This window comes from Orbicella faveolata, unplaced genomic scaffold (assembly GCF_042242905.1).
Source record: "Orbicella faveolata isolate gen_17 unplaced genomic scaffold, um_ofav_v1 contig_24, whole genome shotgun sequence".
Lineage (NCBI taxonomy): Eukaryota > Metazoa > Cnidaria > Anthozoa > Scleractinia > Merulinidae > Orbicella > Orbicella faveolata.
In genome coordinates, this window is record NW_028301552.1 from 25,363,291 (window position 1) to 25,384,309 (window position 21,019).

Here is a 21,019-nt window from a genome sequence, read left to right on the forward strand (position 1 = left end):
GTCACATTCAATATATACACATTATATATATATATGTATATATAGGTTGAATAAACAAAAGAAGATAGGAACTTTTCCCGTAGGAGGTCTTTAATTCAAGTGGACGTTTCGCCCATTCGGGCTTCTTCAACACTAAGAATATCAATACTCGGAATAAAATTTACAAAAAGTGAAAAAGCCTTACATAAGTTACAAAACAATAACTTACAAAGAGAACAAAGAAATAATTTTTTTTTTCCCATAAGATTACATAAGAATTACGTAATAATAAAAATAGCAAAACGCCCGCTAAAAAGCAAATAAAAACAAATAAAATACAGCAGCAAGATGGTGTTAATTGTAGTGAATCCTATTCCTGGAATTAAACTCGCCCCTTTTGTTGAGTCCATGAGATGTGGGGGTGCATAATTGAGCACACCAAAAGGCCTCTCTTGTGAGCAAACGGTCGTGTATGTATGTGTATGTGTATGTGTATGTGTATGTGTATGTGTATGTGTATGTGTATGTGTATGTGTATGTGTATGTGTATGTGTATGTGTATGTGTATGTGTATGTGTATGTGTATGTGTATGTGTATGTGTATGTGTATGTGTATGTGTATGTGTATGTGTATGTGTATGTGTATGTGTATGTGTATGTGTATGTGTATGTGTATGTGTATGTGTATGTGTATGTGTATGTGTAGATATATATATGGTTTTGCAAATCTCATGCTATCCTTGTGGTGCCATTCTCTCAAGGACAGAAGCAGTTTGCACCAAACGCATGCGCAGATTAGTTAGCCAAAGTCAATCTCTATTGGGTGTTTGCCAGGATTGAAATAGAGAATGGGAACATACTGCTTCTCCTTAGCAGTTTGTTTGTTTCCTCTTCTATGAAAGAGAGCACAAAGTTCATATTCAGCCGAAACTTTCCCGCGTTAGTTACATGTAAAACTAATAAATTTGTGACAAAAGAAACTTCGTTATTATTGCCGCAGACTCCGTGGCACTTACTGAAACCTCCAATTAATTTCATCAGTCGATGAGGCGACTCGCTCACCGATGTGGGATATAATTTCGGTCAAGTAAAGATCTCTACCTTCAGTACTTCTCGTGGAAACGCTCCTCAATTGTATTACTCGATAGCATTGTGTATTAATTTGATGTGGTTTTATTGTTTACACCAACTCGGCTGGAAACAGAATTAGAACGCACTATTCCGTGATTCGACGTGACTATTTGATAATTAGATCAATTCTTGTTTATCCGCGAAATGAAAATTTACGTTTTGAATAAAACAAAATCGTTCCTCTTCGACTTTTCAGCAGATATTTAACTTTTATATTCCATTTATCTCCAGCAGTAAGTTAAAAAAAATACACATCTTTCTTATATTTTCGTGAAAACAAAGGTATCTTGTTGCATACATCAGCGAGGAAAACAAAAGTATCAAATTACAAACGTTGGCGTGAAAAGTAATGCTACAAAATGAACGAAACTCGGGATAAAATACCACAATAAATTTAAAACCGTCTTGGCAAACGGTAATTGTAAGTTATTTTTGGGCAAATCACAAGCATGAAACATACACACGGCTAAGATTATGTCTTATCAAGTTTTCGTCCGCTCATATTCTGCAAAGGGGAAAAGGCCTAGGTGACTACCAAGGGAGAGAACAGCAGGGGTGAGGACCTGTGTGACTACTGCATCAGAGCCGTAAATTACACTGCAATATCTGAGATTGTTTCACTAGTATTGTTAACACCAACGGTGGCAACAGAATAAGAACGTGCTATTCCGTGACTCGACGTGACTATTTGATAATTAAATTAGTAATTGTTTATCGATGATAAGAAAATTTGCCCCTTGAATGAAACAAAATCATTCCTCTTCTTTTTTCATAAGTTATTTAACATTATTTCATTTCTCTCCAGCAGGAAAAAAAGCGAGCAAATCTTCCTTTATATGTTTTCGAGGAAGCAAGGGTATCATGTTACAAACTTTGCGAGGAAAACAAAAGTATCAAGTTACAAATCTTGGCGTTGAAAAAATAACATTATCACGTTTGCTACTTCAATGTATTAATGAATTTAAAATGAACGAAATTCAACGTAAAACACCACAGTAAAATTTAAAAGCCGTCTTGACAAACAGTAATTGTAAGTTATTTTTGGGCCTTGAATGAAAATACGCACATTTGCCTTTGGCAAAGTCAACAAATGTAATCAAATTAAATTGAGCAGCCAATGAAATTTAGCTGCTCCCACGATTATTAAATTCTTTCCAATTAAAGCGTCACTTCTGTAAACGGTATCACAAGGAAAAAACTAGAATAAATAAAATTGTATTATTTCCGTAGGGAAAAGGACATGATGATGATTAAGCGTAATTTTTCGATAAACAATATTAAAGTTTTCCTTGTCTTGGATCACGTCACTCTGACGCGTGATGACGTAGAGGCACGTGATTTAGTTGTTTGCCAATTCCTTGCCATCCGCCATTTTGGAAAGTGGAAGGAGGAGAAGCAAGTGATTACGTTTGTGTTCATCAAAGCTGCAAAGAGTGTTGCAGTGTTCACGTTTACGCTGAACACTGCCTTTCGGAAACTGCGCTCACAAACTAGCGAAACAAACCGCACACACACGCACCACACCGTTAGCAAGGGTCCAACACTAAATCGAAGCCTCGAGTACGTGAGCGCTTGTTTCGGCCGAGCCAGCTTGCTAACTGTACGTAGTATCTGAGCACAAAGCTCTTGCATAAAGCATTTGAAGTTGAATTGAGTTATTGAGAAGTTATACTGTTGGAAAGACTGGTCAGAGACCAATCGAAGGAAGACCTAAGCTGATTTGTGGGGGAAATATTGAAAGGTAAGACTTACCAATTTTATAACTTGCATCAGGCGGTGTTGGACACGACTCGCAAAGCATGCCGGGAGAAATTTTCCCTGAATCTCATTTTCATCTGATCGCTGAACTACAAACATTTCCGCGCGCCGATGGTGATGTGGAAATATAACTCATACGAGGTTCGCTCGCATCCGATGCTGAAAGAAATCTGGAATGACATCCACATGAAATGTTCCGCACGCCAAGTAATAGCTGTAGATGACTTCTGATCGATTTACAAAGCCACCATTTTCAGTGCTAAACAGATGATTTTAGGAATCGAAGCTTCGCGGTTCGTCGAATCTTTACGGTTGAAAGATAAATTATTTCCGTTTCTGGTCTCTTCGAATTCGATCTTAACTTGCCGGAATTGAACCTACCTTCGGCACTATCCTTCTTAGATATCTCGACTTGTGTGTGAAGTGTATCAGTGTATCGCTGGCCAACAACATGGTTGTTGACAGATGTTATGTTTTCGTTCGACGATAAGAGAGCTGAGAAGTAAAACCTACGAAGAAAAGGGTTGAATAATTCGAAATCAAAGCAATGTTTTGTCCTTGAAAACTTGTGTAAAGCTTGATTAATCGAGTTTCGCAAGCTGTAATTCCTGATTAACCAAAAGGAATCATAAATAACTTGCTAATGAGCTATGGCTCTTTCAAAATAACAAAAATGATGTGCAATAAATAGAATTAAAAAATTAGAAGCTTAATGGGAGAAGTAGGGTATGTTTTGCTTTAATGTAAGTGGTAAAAGATAATTGTATTCGTCCCCTGTACCAGATCACACTTCCAGCAAATTCTTGTTCAACTTACAAATCCAAGATTAACTATGTACTGTGTGGATCTCTTTTGTAGACAATGGGATAACACGTTTTTGGTCTTGTTCAACTAGTTCCTTGAATGTGTCTAAAGTAAAAGGTCTCCAAATGACTTTGCCTCAGACATTGCCACTGTCAATATCAATGTTCAAACTGATGAGAGTTTGAGATTTCTCTTCGCCTAGTGCTTAGACATTGGACGTAACTTGTATCTGCTCCAAGTGTCCATTCCTGGGTTCTCAGTACATGTGAGGCCATGTAAATGGGAAATCAGGCTCAGTGGAAAGAAAGCTTGGTTGAGTTACATGAAAACATAGGCACGCAAGGCGTGCAAGAGTTATTTTTTTCTGTGAAGTTTTGGAGATAGAAACATTCATGGTACAGTATGATTTGGTTAATTTGACAAGTTTTTTTGGTTGCGATGTTACATCGGTCATGGTAAGATAGCTAAATAGTAAGCCATAAAATGTTTGACTGAACAAACTACAGTAATCTGACACGTTTCCAGATTAATGTAGATACCATCTTATTTTCTAACAGGCAATTTGATACAACCCGCACTGTGATTGGTGTGACACGCGCACATGCATAACTCCCTCGCTCACCGATCACATAACCCTTCCAGCCCCCAAGAGAAATTTTTGCTCAAAAATACTCAAGTTAATTTAGAGACTTTTTCGCATTTTATACAAGTCGTAAGTTTACCTTTTTACACAGCACAACACAACACAACTTCAACGAAACTAGAAAGAAAGAGAAAAAAAACCTCTGACACGTTGAAAGTCTGATTTAATTAAATGCACTTTAACTTGGTGCCGCGCAGTCTTCAAAGAACATTTGAACAGTTTTCATACTTTTTACCTTTAAAAATATCGGACTGAAATGAATGTCATCGAAATAAAACTATTAAACTGCTACTGCAGAGACGTAAAAACCGTCCAGAAACGAAACCTTCTTTTTTGTTTAACATCCTGGAAACAATAGCCGATAACTTGTCAGCTCTAATTGAATTTACTCCCATATAAAAAACAAAAGTGTCAAGTTACCATTTGTTACTAAAGATAGCAAACATCTCGTGGGAAAGAGTGGTGACGATTCGTCAGCTCTAATTGAATTTACTCCCTTGTGAAAAACAAGAGTATCAAATTACACTTTGTAACTAAAAAACAAAAATGTCTCGTTATATTTTCATGCAACATGAACAAAGCAATTGTTACCCGCACTTACTATTGTAAACGTGAGAACTGTTTCAAATCTAAAGTCTCGTCCCGTCTAAAACATGTCCTAAGAACTAGATGCGACGATTCGTGACCTCTAATTGAATTTACTCCTTGTGAAAAACAAAAGTATCAAATTACCTTTGTAACTAAAAATAAAAATATCTCGTTACATTTGCATACTACTAACTCACGAACTGTTTCAAACCTCAAGGCTCATCTCGTTCATTTAACTAAAATCCTCGGCCTAACCAACAGAAAATGTCGAAGTAAACCCAATATATGAATACTTCCTCCTCTTTTATAGAAGAATAAATATGGCCGCTCTGAACCCTATCGGGATCAAATCTTCTCGCATACCATTTACCTTTACAACAAGAAATTTGATTGGCTGTTTATAGTAGATCCAATCTGATTGGTGTGACATACATACATCTCTCACTCACTCACTCACTCACTCACTCACTCACTCACTCACTCACTCACCCATTGACCCGTCCATAACATACCCGACGCGCAGACTAAGAGGTATTTTTTTTTACAAAAAAATAACTCAATGAATGCTTTGGACAAATAATATACCTCACGCTATTTAAAGTGGTTGCAGCCAAAATTGCAGATGGGAGATGTGAAAAAAAAAAACTGACTTACATTTACTTGCAAATAATAATTCAGTTCCAAAGTATGCTTTTCAAACTGAATATTTGCAAAGTAGTGACAAGCACAACAAAAAAACCAGCAAAATAGCATGAAAACCATATTCTGGAAACAGCGGCCGACATTAAGTTCACTTACAAATTAGTAAACTGGAAGACTGTGAATGATAGGCACAGTCAATTAGCAATGACTGAATTGCTCATGGTCCTGTGTCTTCATTGCATGTCCTCATATCACAACTCTGCTGAAGTTTAAGGTTCAATGTAACTTGTGTAAACTAAAGGGAGCTTTTTACCCAGAACAGTGCTATGCAGGTCATTTGAAATATCTATCAGTTTAAAATTTATTATTTTCTGCAAGTCCTGTGGTCAACAACACAGTGATCATGTACCAATATTAACATTTCCTACATTGGCTGTTAAATATTTTGCCAAAAACAGTCCACAGCACTTCCTCCTGTTGACTCGTAATGACTGTGACCAACAATTCAGAATAATCTAGCATGTAGCTGTATCCTAGATCATCTGTAGTGAGATGTTTTGACTGAGATAACTAAATGGTAACAACATTTTAAAATACGAGCAGATGCACTATATTGAACACTTGCAGTAGCTCTTAAAACTTGGGATTGCCAGGCAGCTTTCTAAGTAGTCACTTGCTTTAGGTTATTATGTATTCTGTTTTGGTTTATTCCATTCTAAATTTGATAACCTAAACAGCAGCATGCTGTAGCTTTCCTTGTTAGATCACTACAGTGTAAGTGGATAAATTTAGTTCTTGGGAAATATAGCAAAGTTAATTCCAAACCCATAGTCTTTTAAAATATCAGCGGGTAATTCAGCATGTGCTTCAAACACATTGGTTCGTTCTGCTCTAGGTGGGTTGACAATTATATGTAACTATACACATGAAACACTTGTTATTAATTTTATTGATGTATAGTCTTCCACTACTACCAACATTCAAAGGAAAACAAGCATAAAGAAGTGGGAGATCAAAAATAATCAGCCATAGATGACTGAACAATAACATCCGATCCAAGAGTAGTAAATTTCTGTTAGAGATAACAATTCAAGACAGGCAGTGATCATGATAGTGAAAATTCATTGTAAATGAGACGATATCTTTAATGGACTAGCATCCAAAGCAGGATCCAAAACTCTTGAACATCGGCCAAACAAACGGATGACATATGCACTACAAAAAAAAAGCAAAAAAACATAACAAGAAAACATTAAGATGTAAAGGGAACAAGCCAAGCCACAAAATAACAAGGGTAGAAATCACACAATCACTCCCACGAAATACCGCGAACATATGACAAATCAAGGAAAATGCCCCAACTTCAAGTCCAATTTTGACCGTTAAAACGGCGGGGCCTGCCTGGGCCTGCCGGACTTTTCTTAAAGTTCAACTCTCAAACTAAAGTTTCACACAAAAAAAAATTCACAATACTGATCCCTGTTATCCTGAAAACGACCAAAAGAATATCCATGTCAAGCGCGTGTGGTAAACAAACGTTTTCAACACAGCATGATTTCCATTGACTAGTTCTGATGCAACAATTGCTTACCTGCACTTGAGGCTTGGCATATAACTGGTCTAGATATTACACTAGCAGCTCCTAGAAAAGGTTCATTTGATTCTCATGATGAGTGCAGAAATCGGTCGAGAAACGACAACCTACTCTCAATTCGCAACAAAAAATGTGTCCACCATTGCTCTGGCTGCGACGACTTATGATTGGTCGAATACTGTCACGTGAACCGTGTCCAACACCGCCTGAACTTGCATGATGATTTCTCTGATGCAATATCGGGCCTCTGTGGGTTTGGACGATGTATTTTTAAAAGCCAAAGAATTATCGCATTGTGTAAAAGGGCATTTTTGGTTGACTTTGTTGTTTATGTTTTATCTGGAAGCGATATACCTGCCTGCATTGCAGAGACAAGTACGTTTATGGCAAATCAATTATTTTGCTGGGCTTTGGTTTACTCAAATGTCGCTGTATAGCTTCTACTTTCCGTTGTTAATTAGATTAGCGAACGATGTTGAAACGAACCTTGGACCTCTGTTTTTTATGGAGTCGTCAGAAACAGTTGAAAGTAATCATACTACAATTATCAGTTGAGTAAGGCACGAGGGAAGTTTGGTTACGAAGTTTTGGCCTTTAAATTATGGTGTTGTCACGGGCAACCTACCTCATTTCCGTTGGTAACAATATCAACAGCCGTTGGTCGCCTGTCACGTCGCCTACAATTTTGCGCGCTTTGCTACCAATTGACGTCAAAGGCCGACAAGTTGCCAATGGATACGGAGCCAGTTGCTCCTGACAACAACACGATTTTTACATTAAAACTTGGTGACCAAACTTTCGTCCCGCCTTACTCAACTGATAATCATAGTATGTCATCAGAAATCAACCAAACGTGCGATAGTCCATCCATGTTGGTGTTAGCGTTCAGATTGGCTCAGCTGGGATTAAGACCATTAGATGTTGATGGTGCAGGAGATTGTTTCTTTAGAGCAGTTTCACATCAGTTATATGGTACTGCAGCTTATCATTTGGACGTACGTGCAGTTGGTATTGAGCATTTGAGGTATCACCCTGAATCGTTTATTGAAAGCAATATTGAATACTCGTGGTTGGAATATTTAAATAACATGTCTAGACAGGGAACTTGGTGTGACAATCTCATTATACAAGCAGTTGCTAATGCATTAAACTGTACAATTTACATCATTGAAAGCGCTGAGAACTTTGCAGAGAGTAATGTGATAAATCCTGTCTATATGCAAGGAAGACCCAGGGTGCTTTATATAGGTCATTTAGATGAAATTCATTACGTTTCAACAACACCAATCGAGAATGAAGAATCAAATGTATATTTACAAAGACATCAGAGTGAAATTTATACTGAAGGTCAAGTATTAGCGAAGCAACCTGAAGAAACTATACTACTAAATGAGAAAAATCAAGCATGTAGCACACAGATGGTCAACCCAATAATCCAAAAATCTCCGGATACGTCTGTTACCAGTGATGTTCTGAAAAAACGTAAAGAATTCATGAGGCAATATATGAAGGAGAAAAGGGCTAATAGGCAATCCAGAGAGGAAGAAAATAAGAAGAAACAACAAAAATGGAAAGAAAATCTTGAAAAGTCACGGGAATGTCAAAGGCAAGCTTCTAACATGTATAAAATGGCAAATCCAGGGAAGGTCAAACAGATGGAGAAACAAACAAAAGCAAAAAGACAAGAATGTAATCTAGAAAAGGTTAAGGAATGCCAAAGACGACGTTTTGTCAAATATAAAGAAGCAAATCCTGAAAAGTCCAACAGATGGAGAAACAAACAAAAGCAAAAAGACGAGAATGTAATCTAGCCAAGGTTAAGGAATGCCAAAGACGACATTTTGTCAAATATCAAGAAGCAAATCCTGAAAAAGTCAAACAGATGGACATAAAAACAAAAACAAAACTACGAGAAAATAATCTAGAAGGAGTAAGAAAACGTCAAAGAAAAGATTTTACGTATAAACAGGCAAATCCAGAAAAAGTTCAACTTACCTACAAAAGAAACAGAGCTCGCCTTCAAAATATAATGGGTAATTCACAGAATGGAATTATTTATGTTCAAGGCAAGAGTCAGAATTCTAAACAGGAAGGGAAAAAGGCAAAAGAATTTGAAGTCAAAAATAAATTCCTACAAGAGACTGCCAAGCCTAAATGAAAAAGAAATGATTATTTAAAGGAGGAAACTAAGGAACAAAGTTGCCACAGTAAAGAATGTTTCCATGACTTAACTATGTCGGAACTGACTAAAATGTTTCACAAGAATATCAAATGTGGTCCAGAATATATCTGTACTTCCTGTGATCAGTTATGGTACAGATCATCTGTGAAAAAATGTAATCCAGACCTTTACAAAATGTGCCCACAAAACATTCTTACATTATGCCTGACTGGAGTCAAGAGTATAAGTGATACCGAGTGGATTTGTTCTACATATCACTCTAACCTTAAAGAAGGTAAATTACCAAGTTGCGCAAAAGCCAATAAAATGACATTTCCTGACAAACCAGAAGTACTAAATTTGACTGTTCTTGAAGAAAGGCTCATATCACCACGTGTACCATTTATGCAGATTAGGGAATTACCTGCTGGTGGTCAATTGAGTATTCATGGGAATGTTGTCAACGTACCAGCTGATGTCAACTCGACTGTAAATGTTCTCCCTAGGCCAGTAAATGAATCCCAGACAATTCCAATCAAACTAAAAAGATGTCTTAGTTACAAACATTACTTTCAATTTCAGAGCATCAGACCTTGCAAAGTGTCAGAAGCTGCAAAATATTTAGTTCGGACGAGCAAATTATTTCAGAATGAAGGTGTACAAGTTTCTGACAATTGGTTGAATACACTTAATGAAATGATGGGGAGATGTCACATTTTCTTGAGGGGCAGCATGTGAAAAGCTCAAATACAGTTGAAGATGTGTATGAGAAAGATACGATCCAGGGTGAACAGAATATGTTTTTAGAGACTGCTAATGACAACAGTGACAATGACAGCGATGATGACTGGTGTGAAGAAACAGTACGTCCATCAGGAATTATGGACACTTTGCTACAAGAACCAGACATGACTGAACATGGGGATAACATAATGAGCTTTGCACCAGCTGAAGGCAACAGACCTTTAGGAATATTTATTGATAAAGATTCAGAATTTTTGTCATTTCCCTCAATATTTTGTGGAAAACGAAGAGCTGATAATAGTGAAAGATTAGTTCCTGTGCATTACAGTACAATCTGTAAGTGGGAGTTGCAAAGTCAAGATAGAAGAGTAGCACAGAGCGTCCCCAACATATAAGCTGAAGAAATTAAGCAAATTCAAGGCAGTGCATCACTTTCTCTTTGCAAGTGCAAAAGAAAGGGTAAAAGGTATACAGCCAGCGATTTGAAATCAGCTGGTTCTTGGGAAAAGTTGATACACCTTGATGAGGGCTTCAGAGTATTTAGAAATCTAAGGGGGTCCCCTCGTTACTTTGAGAGATGCAAAAAGGACTTGTTTGCAATGATTCGTCAGCTTGGTAAGCCTACATGGTTCTGTTCATTTTCAGCAGCAGAGACAAGATGGGCACATTTGCTTACGATATTAGGGCGGCTTGTTGATAAGAAAAATTACACTGACGACGAAATCCAAGTAATGACATGGCAAAAGAAATCAGACTTAATTAAAAGTGATCCTGTCACTTGTGCTAGGAACTTTGAACACATGGTTCAATTGTTACTTTGTGACATTTTGAAAAGTACACTGAAGCCTATTGGTGAAATAGTTGACTCCTTCTATAGAGTTGAATCCCAACAACGTGGTTCTCCACACATACATTCTTTATTCTGGGTGAAAGATGCTCCTCAATATGGAAAAAATTCAAATGAAGATATTGCTAAATTTGTTGATAGGTATGTTGCATGTAAGGTTGACTCAGGAGAACTGGGTGATTTAGTTAATTTACAAAGACACCAGCACTCAAAAACATGCAAAAAACAGGGTCATAAGATTTGCAGATTCAATTTTCCATTACCACCAATGCCAAGAACAATGATTTTAGAACCTCTCGCTGCAAACACTTTTAATGAGAATGAGAAGGATTTAGTGAAGAAAAATTACAACAAAATAAACAAACTATTAGACAATTTAAAATACAATGATAAAATGAACTTTGAAGAATTTCTCATAAAACTGGGTTTCACAGAGCAACAATATATCATGGCTGTGAGATATTCACTAAAGCGTGACACACTTCTGCTAAAAAGATCTCCATCTGAAATGAGAATTGATAGTTACAACTCGGATTTGTTGAAAGCCTGGCAAACCAACATGGATATACAGTATATCTTGGATCCTTGTGCTTGTGCTGTTTATATTTTGTCATATATTACTAAAGGACAAAGAGGAATGAGCAAATTACTAAGAAAAGCATCAGAAGAAGCAAGCTCTGGTAATAAAGACATCATAAACAAAGTCAGACACATTGGAAACAAATTTCTAGATGCTGTTGAGGTCAGTGCACAAGAAGCAGTGTATTTGGTTTTGCAGATGCCTTTAAGAAGGTCATCTCGGAAATTCCAGTTTATTAACACGTCCAATCCAGAAGAAAGAACATTCCTTTTAAAAACAATGGATAAGCTTCAAGAACTACCAGATAGCTCTGAGGATATTGAGTCAGTTAACTTGATCAAAAGATACCAAAGGAGACCAAAAACATTAGCAGAATTATGTCTAGCTGATTTTGCAGCATGGTATAACTGTGACAAGCAAAGTAAAAGGCAGGTAGAACATATGGGTCAGGTTAAAACATTTCTTTCTGATGACTACTTGCCTGAAATTGATTTTAGTGATAATGTTGATGATGATCTCACCAATGATAAAACAGAAATGTGTGAAGAATATGACCTAAAAGGTGGATTGAAACTGGTGAAAAGACAAAAATCTAGAATTATTCGTTCAGTAAGATTTAACAAAAACAAGGACCCTGAGAATTATAGCAGAGAACAGTTAATGCTGTACACTCCTTGGAGGAATGAAAACAAGGATCTTATCCAAGACTGTGAAACTTTCCAAGAAAGATATGAACAACTCAAGAACACAATAGCCCACAACAAACGGCAATATGATTACCAGCAGAAGTGCTTGATGATGCAATAGAAAATGTTGAACTGGAAGAATTTGTGGATGTGGCCCCAAATAGACAACATAGAGATGAACAAGACCAAGAGATAGGGACAAAACCAAGTCCATTATTTGGATGCTTTGATCCAGGCACAAATAAACAGCACAACCAATATGAATTAATGGATGATATCGGTATCTTTCCAAGAACCAATGATGATGAAGATCTTGTAGTAAAACGCATGACTGATGATGATTTTAGAAAACTTGTTCGTTCACTTAACGTGAAGCAAATGGAATTTTCCTATCATGTCTTGAATTCCATCAAAACTAGTGATGAAGCACTTCAACTTTTTTAAGTGGTGGGGCTGGCGTTGGCAAAACTACAGTTACTAATGCTTTATATGAAGCTTTGATCAGATATTTGAATAGTATACCAGGTGAAAACCCTGACGACATTAAAGTACTTAAAGTAGCACCAACAGGAAAAGCAGCATTTAATATAAGTGGTAACACTCTTCACTCTGCTTTTAAAGTACACGCTAACCGAGGTTTTGGGTATTGCACACTTGATAGAGACAGACTTAACACTATCAGAGCATAGCTGAGGAAACTTGAGGTTATTTTTATTGACGAGATTAGTATGATAGGCAGTGGCATGTTCACGTTCTTGAATTTACGCTTACAGCAGATCATGGGCACAACAAAACCCTTTGGAGGAGTTAATTTGATAACTGTTGGTGACCTGTTTCAGTTAAAGCCAGTTTTTGACAAATGGATTTTTGAGAATTCAAAAGATGCCTATAGTGCATTAGCCACAAATATTTGGCAAAAACATTTTAAAATGTATGAATTGTCAGAAATTATGAGACAGAAGTATGACAGAATTTGCAGAGCTTTTAAATCACCTAAGAGAAGGAAAACACAGAGAACAAGATATTGAGGTCCTAAAAGGAAGGATTTTAAAAGTAAAGCCAGGTGAAAGTGATTATCCCATGAACATCACTCACTTGGTTAGTACTAACCAAGCAGTAGATGGTCACAATGTTAAAATATTTAACAACTCCAAAAACCAAAAAGTAAACATTTGTGCAGTTGACATTTTAATTGAAGATCTATCCGATTAACTAAAAGAGAAAATGAAACAAAAAATCCCAAATGATCCAACCAAAACCATGGGATTATTTTCTGTTTACTCTGTCCATGTTGCAGCAAAGTATGACCTAACAACAAATGTGTCTGTCCTTGATGGTATGACCAATGGAGCAGAATATACAGTTGAAAAAATTGACTACAGAGTACCTGACTCTACTACACCAAGTACTACATGGGTAATGTTTAAGGATCCTAACATTGGTCATTATTGGCGAAGAGAGTATTTACATTTGTATAATGTACAAATACAGAGCACTTGGACACCCATAGTGGAAATCACAAGACAAGTTAGATTGTACAAAAGAAATCAAGTTCAAGTTCTTTGTAGACAATTCCCTTTACGACCAGCTGCAGCCAAAACAATACATTGTTGTCAAGGTGACACACTTGATGCAGCAGTTGTTGATTTACCAGCTTCAACAAGAGAACATATGCATTATGTTGGTCTGAGCAGACTGCAGAATATTTCAGGATTGCATATCTTAAATTTAAATGAGTAAAAGATAGCAGGTAGCAAGAAAGTTGCAGCTGAAATGTCTAGACTAAGGTCAGAAGCTTCTCTAAAACCATGCATTCCCTTTCTTTATGAAACACCAAGTAACGAAAACAACTTGAAAATTTTGTTTCAAAATGTAAGATCCTTGCATCTCCATATTGAAGATGTAGCATGTGATTATAGTGTACAAGCAGCACATGTGAATATATTCGTTGAGACAGCATTATATTCAAGGGACATTGATGAAGCATATGACATGACTAATTTTCGCCTCTACAGAAATGATTGTGATCCACAGAATACTACTTGAACAACATATGGAACAGCTGTGTATATCGGAAATGATGTAGAGTGCACCTGTGACCCCTATAGATGGAACTACAACAATACAGAAATGACTGTTGCTATAATCAATTTACCGGGATGTATCAATGTATATATTGTTGGGATATATCGCTCAAAATCAAAAGTTCCATTTTCTAAATTAATTGAAGCTTTGGAACACTTACATCGGACTATTCTTTGTGAGCCACAGACTCCTGTCATAATTTTAGGAGACTTTAATGTCAATTTTATGGAAACTACCTCTGAACAGAAAGCTCTTGTGGGATATATGATCAAGCAAAAGGGTTACACTCAGCTGATAAAACAGTTCACAACAGATTATAAAACTCAGATAGACCACATATACACTAATATTCCACATCAAGTTCAAAGTTCTGGTACATTAGAATCATATTATAGTGATCATAAACCCATTTTTGTCTGTCTAAATCTAAGCAGCTAGAGCACATCGTTTTCTATTGTTGGTTATTGTGTCAGGATTTATAGGAATGATTATATTATTGGCTGTAACTCTGTTTTCTTTTTTGGTTTTCTTGAGCACAAGTTTCTTATTTTCTTATTTGGGGTTGATTTTTAATAGCATTGACCACATGTATACCCATGTAATTTAAAGATATACATAAGAAAAGTAAAGGTTGTAGGGGAGGAAAATACAAGATGAACAGAATAGAATGTGTTATTTCTTATTGGAGACAACGATAATGAAAATGACCTCACTCTCAAGAGTGACGTCACTGTGCGCTGTGGTAAGGTAGTGACGGGTCACTACCTGGAGTCAACATGCAGGGCATTACAGTTAAATGTTTTGGAGGGGTTGGGTAATTATTTGAACTTCAATTAAGTTAGATATTAGGGCGGCATAAAATATTTTTTTTCTGAAATGTCAACTTGAAACAATGTCCTAATCAATTGTTTCTGTTATTCATTATTTTGTAGACTGCTGTTTGAGTGAAATATGTCTGAAGTTTCATGATTTCCCTACCAAATGATCTCAGTGGACTCTTAATGCATTGCCAAGACACCGAACGCACAGTGGATACAACCCTTCATTGTACCTTCTAATTCAAGACCTTCAAGAACAGTAATTGCACAGTTAAGTTTGTACATGATTGTATATGTTCCACACATGCATGCCCCATGACAACATGTTATGGTATGCAGCAGCTGTGAAACCAACAATGGATGTTACTCTAAATATGCTGCTAAAGACACCTTCCGGAAACCATTTGCCATAGTCTACATTTCTATTACTAAAGAAGAATTCCAAAAACGATTATGGATGTCACGTTAAATATGCTGTTCAAGTCATCTGCAAAAACATCTGTGCAAATCAACTCTGCTGTGTCTCAAACCTAGAAAGACCATGAATGGAACTCTGAATATACATGTATATCTACCAGTATGGAAAGTCAGTTGGGTGGTCTTCTTAATCAGTAAAAAGACACTAAAGAGCTTACTCGATCAAAAACAGTACCTAGGCATATTACACACTGTTAGCTGTACATGTGGTACACAAAATGGAAATCAAAAGAACAGACATCAGCTAACCAAGTTACTGTCATTTAGGCTGTTAATATATTAAATAAATAACCCTAATTTACCCTCGGTCACTTTACAAAGCATAAAGGTTAGTGGACTAAGTAATTCAATGTCAGGAACAAATGATTCAAATCAAACATAACAAGATCTGTTTGCTTACCGCCACAGTCGCAACACAGTGCACATTCCAAAGCAATCCTTGATGATTCATTTATTTCTGTAGACATCACATCACTTGATCAACACAAACTCTATTATTGCACCATCAGTCGTAGCCGTTGTGAAATCTCCGATGACATAATGCTCTTAATCTGGAACTTTCTTCGGGATATGTATGACACGTATGGGCATGAACGATATGAACGATACGATAATAACACTTTTAACAACAGCTTTCTTTCTTAAAAGTCATGATTAAATTTAATTCGTGTTTTCCACGAGTATAGGGCCAGCAAAGTAGTCACACGAGTCACATCATTCTAGACTTCCATTATCCACGGCTACCTTCAGTACGGTGGTTATTTCCCTACCAATGACGTAATCCTTGCATGTTCTGACATGTTCTTTGCTTGGCTCTCAAATATTTAATTTTCCTTCTGATCACCGAGCTCGCTGCGATGAAACAGCCAAAGAATTTACTTCATTTGCCTAAAACCACAAGAAATGCTCGGAAAATTGCAAATAAATTGATGACCGTCACTTCTGCCAAAATTAACTTGCAAAGTGAACACGATCTTATTCGTCAGGTAGCGAAAGTGAAAGCGGCAACGTCAGCGCATTCCATGGTTGACGTAATACCGACGCTTCGATAAAACCAAAAGAAAATATAGTTTCCAGACAAATAAAGAAAACAATATCCGTAACATTGCCCGTGTATTAATGTTTCAACAGCTTTTGGCGAGTAAACATTACAGGTTGCGTGACTCAACATTTGGCTGAGAGGAAGTTTGGGTCTGGTCACCGACAAAACTAAAAAAAACAGGAAGATATGTTAGATCTTATAACCGCGCTTTTAAAATTTAACTGTTTGCTTAGCACTACAGTCACAACGCAGTGTACATTTCAAAGCCGTCCTCGATGATTCTTTTCTTACTGTAGACATCACATCGCTTGATCAACACAAACTCTATTATTGCACCATCAGTGGTAGCCGTTGTGAAATATCCGATGACGTAATAGTCTTAATCTGGAACTTTCTTTGGGATATGTGTGGGTATGAACGATATGAACGATTCGATAACAACACTATTAACAATTGCTTTCTTTCTTAAAAGTCACGATTAAATTTCATTGGTGTTTTCCACGAGTAAACGGCTAGAAACGTAGTCACACGAGTCACATAATTTAAGACTTCCGTTATCCATGGCTATCTTTAGTACGGTGGTTATTTCCCTACCAAACGACGTAATCCTTGTATGTTCTGCCATGTTCTTTGCTTGGCTTGCAAATTTTTAATTTTCCTTCTGATCAACAAACTCTCTGCGATGACACAGCCGAAGAATTTACCTCATTCGCCTAAAACCACAAGAAATGCTCGAAAACTTGCAAACAAATTAATGACTGTCGCTTCTGCCGAAATAAACTTGCAAAGTAAACACGATTTTATTTGTCCCGTAGAGAAAGCGAAAGCTGCAACGTCAGCGCATTCCATGGCTGACGTAATACCTTTTTTAGCGTATTTATTATTTCCCTTCGAATCCAACCCTTTGATAAAACCAAAAGAAAATATATTTTACCCAAAGTAAAGAAAACACTATCCGTAACATTGTCCTTGTATTAATGTTTCAACAGCTTTTGGCGAGTAAACATCACAGGTTGCGTGATTCAAAATTTGGCCGAGTGGAAGTTTGGGTCTGGTCACCCACAAAACTAAAAAAACAAGAAGATCTGTTAGATCTTATAACCACGCTTTGAAAAATTAACTGTTTGCTTACCACTACAGCCGCAACGCAGTGCACATTTCAAAGCAGTCCTTGATGATTCTTTTGTTACTGTAGACATCACATCACTTGATCAACACGAACTGTATGATTGCACCATCAGTCGTAGCTGTTGTGAAATCTCCGATGACGTAATGGTCTTAATCTGGAACTTTCTTCGGGATATCTATGGGCATGCACGATATGAACGATATGAACGATTCGATAACAACACTATAAACAATTGCTTTCTTTCTTAAAAGTCATGATTAAATTTCTTTGATGTTTTCCATGAGTAAAGGGCTAGAAAAGTAGTCACACGAGTCACATAATTTAAGACTTCCGTTATTCAAGGCTATTTTTAGTATGGTGGTAATTTCCCTACCAATGACGTAATCCTTGCATGTTTAGACAAGCTCTTTGCTTGGCTTGCAAATATTTAATTTTCCTTCCCATCTATGAACTCGCTGCGATGAAACAGCCAAAGAATTTACTTCATTTGCCTAAAACCACAAGAAATACTAGCAAAACGTCAAATAAATTGATGACCGTCGCTTCTGCCAAAATAACCTTGCAAAGTAAACACCATCTTATTTGTCACCTAGAGAAAGTGAAAGCTGCAATGTTAGCGCATTCCATGGCTGACTAATACTTTTTTTTTAGCGTGTTTATTATTCCATTTGAATCCAAGGCTTCGATAAAACCAAAAGAAAATATATTTTACCCACAACAAAGAAAACAATATCCGTAAAATTGTCCGCGTATTACTGTTTCAAGAGCTTTTGGCGAACAAACACCACACGTTGCGTGACTCGAAATTTGGCCGAGCGGAGGTCTGCGTCTGGTCACCGACAAAAAACAAGAAGATCTGTTAGATCTTATAACCGCGCTTTTAAAATTTAACTGTTTCCTTAGCACTACCGTCGGAACGCAGTGCACATTCCAAAGCAGTCATTGATGATTCTTTTCTTACTGTAGACATCACATCACTTGATCAACACAAACTGTATTATTGCACCATCAGTGGTAGCCATTGACAAATCTCCGATGACCTAATGGTCTTAATCTTTGTACAACTTTCTTCGGGATATATATGGGCATCAACGATATAAATGACACGATAACACTATTAAAAACAGCTTTCTTTCTTAAAAGTCATGATTAAATTTAATTGGTGTTTTCCACGAGAAAAGGGCTAGCAAAGTAGTCACACAAGTCATATAATTTAATGATAAAACTCTATCCCGACCGATGTATCGATTTTGGTCACTCCAGTGACCACAGATTGAAAACGTGACAGAAAATTGGCGTTACTTTCGATTCTCACCAAATTTGCACAGTGGGAAGATCTCATCATTAGCCAATTATAGGCCATCTTTCAGCTCTTTTCGTCATGTCCCCCCCACGGGAGAATTTTGTCAAGTTAGCTAATTTAGTATGCAAGCCACCGTAATGGCGGTCACCGTCGACAAAATGTTTATTTGCTCAAAATTGGGGCAAAATCTTTCGGAGATGGAAATCAAGACATTTGTAAGGATACAGAAAGTAATTTGGGGCCGGTTGCTGGCTTCTAAGGCTGAATTTATCCAGAAGTAAGCTGTATTTTCGTTTTCGTGCCGAAAGCCATGCGATGAAATATTATGGGCTTGTTCTGCTGTCTTGTTCTGTTTTTCTCTTGGTCTTTCTTGTAGCCCGCCGAGGCCAGTCTTTCGTCTAAATCAGTTGAAAAAAGTTCGAAAAAGATGTTCCCATTCAAGTTTAAGCTCTCAGGCGATAATTCTGGAGTTTTTTGGCTGAAACGTTCGGCTTTGTTATGTTCGTGTTTTTCGGTTGCTATGGGCGACCGTTGCTTCCTTTGTTAGGTCAAGTCTGGGGAGTGAGGTCACAAAAAATTCTAATTAATTCTGGTTTTGTTCGATTTTGCTGAAATTTTAACACGATAAAGCTGGATTGTTAACGAATAGATTTACCGCCTGCCGATGCGTGGTAGCTATTAACGCTGAAGTGTTATATCGCTTCGAAGTCAGGGTTTTGAAGAGATTTTTTTGCAACGTGTGGGTTCGGCGTGATTTTGTAATCGGAGGTTTTTGTTGACCCCGAAGGAAAAAATATCCGGAAAAGGTCATTTCATCGACAATTCAAAGGTATATAAATACGTATATGTTCCGAGCTAAATATCTGCTGAAAAAATATAATTTTTGACGAACGCTGGGTTTTTAATTTTTTCCCGCGAAAGTCAGTATCGGAGATGAGATTTATTAATGTTTCAACAGCTTTTGGCGAGTAAACATCACAGGTTGCGTGACTCAAAATTTGGCCGAGTGGAAGCTTGGGTCTTGTCGCAGACAAAACTGCGAAAAAAAAAACACAGGTAAACCATGATCCGCGCTCGGCCCATGGCCGCGCGGTTAAAAAAAATAACAAGAAGATCTGTTAGATCTTAGAACCGCGCTTTTAAAATATAACTGTTTGCTTAGCACTACCGTCGGAACGCAGTGCACATTCCAAAGCAGTCATTGATGATTCTTTTCTTACTGTAGACATCACATCACTTGATCAACACAAACTGTATTATTGCACCATCAGTGGTAGCCATTGACAAATCTCCGATGACGTAATGGTCTTAATCTTTGTAGAACTTTCTTCGGGATATGTATGGGCATGAATGATATAAATGACACGATAATAACACTATTAACAACAGCTTTCTTTCTTAAAAGTCATGATTAAATTTTATTGGTGTTTTCCACGAGTAAAGCGCTAGCAAAGTAGTCACACAAGTCATATAATTTAATAATAAAAGTCTATCCCGACCGATGTATCGATTTTGGTCACTCCAGTGACCGCGGATTGAAAACGTGACAAAATTGGCGTTACTTTCGATTCTCACAAATTTGGACACTGGGATGATCTCATCATTAGCCAATTACAGGCCATTTTTCAGCTCTTTTCGTCATGTCCCTCCCACGGGAGAATTTTGTCAAGTTAGCTAATTTAGTATGCAAGCCACCGTAATGGCGGTCACCGTCGACGAAATGTTTATTTGCTCAAAATTGGGGCAAAATCTTTCGGAGATGGAAGTCAGGACATTTGTAAGGAAACAGAAAGTAATTTGGGGCCGGTTGCTGGCTTCTAAGGCTGAATTTATCCAGAAGTAAGCTGTATTTTCGTTTTTGTGCCGAAAGCCATGCGATGAAATATTATGGGCTTGTTCTGCTGTCTTGTTCTGTTTTTTCTCTTGGTCTTTTTTGTAGCCCGCCGAGGCCAGTCTTTCGTCTAAATCAGTTGAAAAAAGTTCGAAAAAGATGTTCCCATTCAAGTTT

The 21,019-nt window shown here is 37.2% G+C and overlaps 1 long non-coding RNA gene across 1 annotated transcript; it reads left to right on the plus strand.

Moving 5' to 3' along the window:
• Positions 1-2,466: 2,466 nt before the first annotated feature.
• Positions 2,467-13,704, plus strand: LOC149111027 (uncharacterized). Its single transcript, XR_016208190.1, has 2 exons — positions 2,467-2,851; positions 13,455-13,704. It is a non-coding gene; the product is annotated as an uncharacterized LOC149111027 (long non-coding RNA).
• Positions 13,705-21,019: the final 7,315 nt, after the last annotated feature.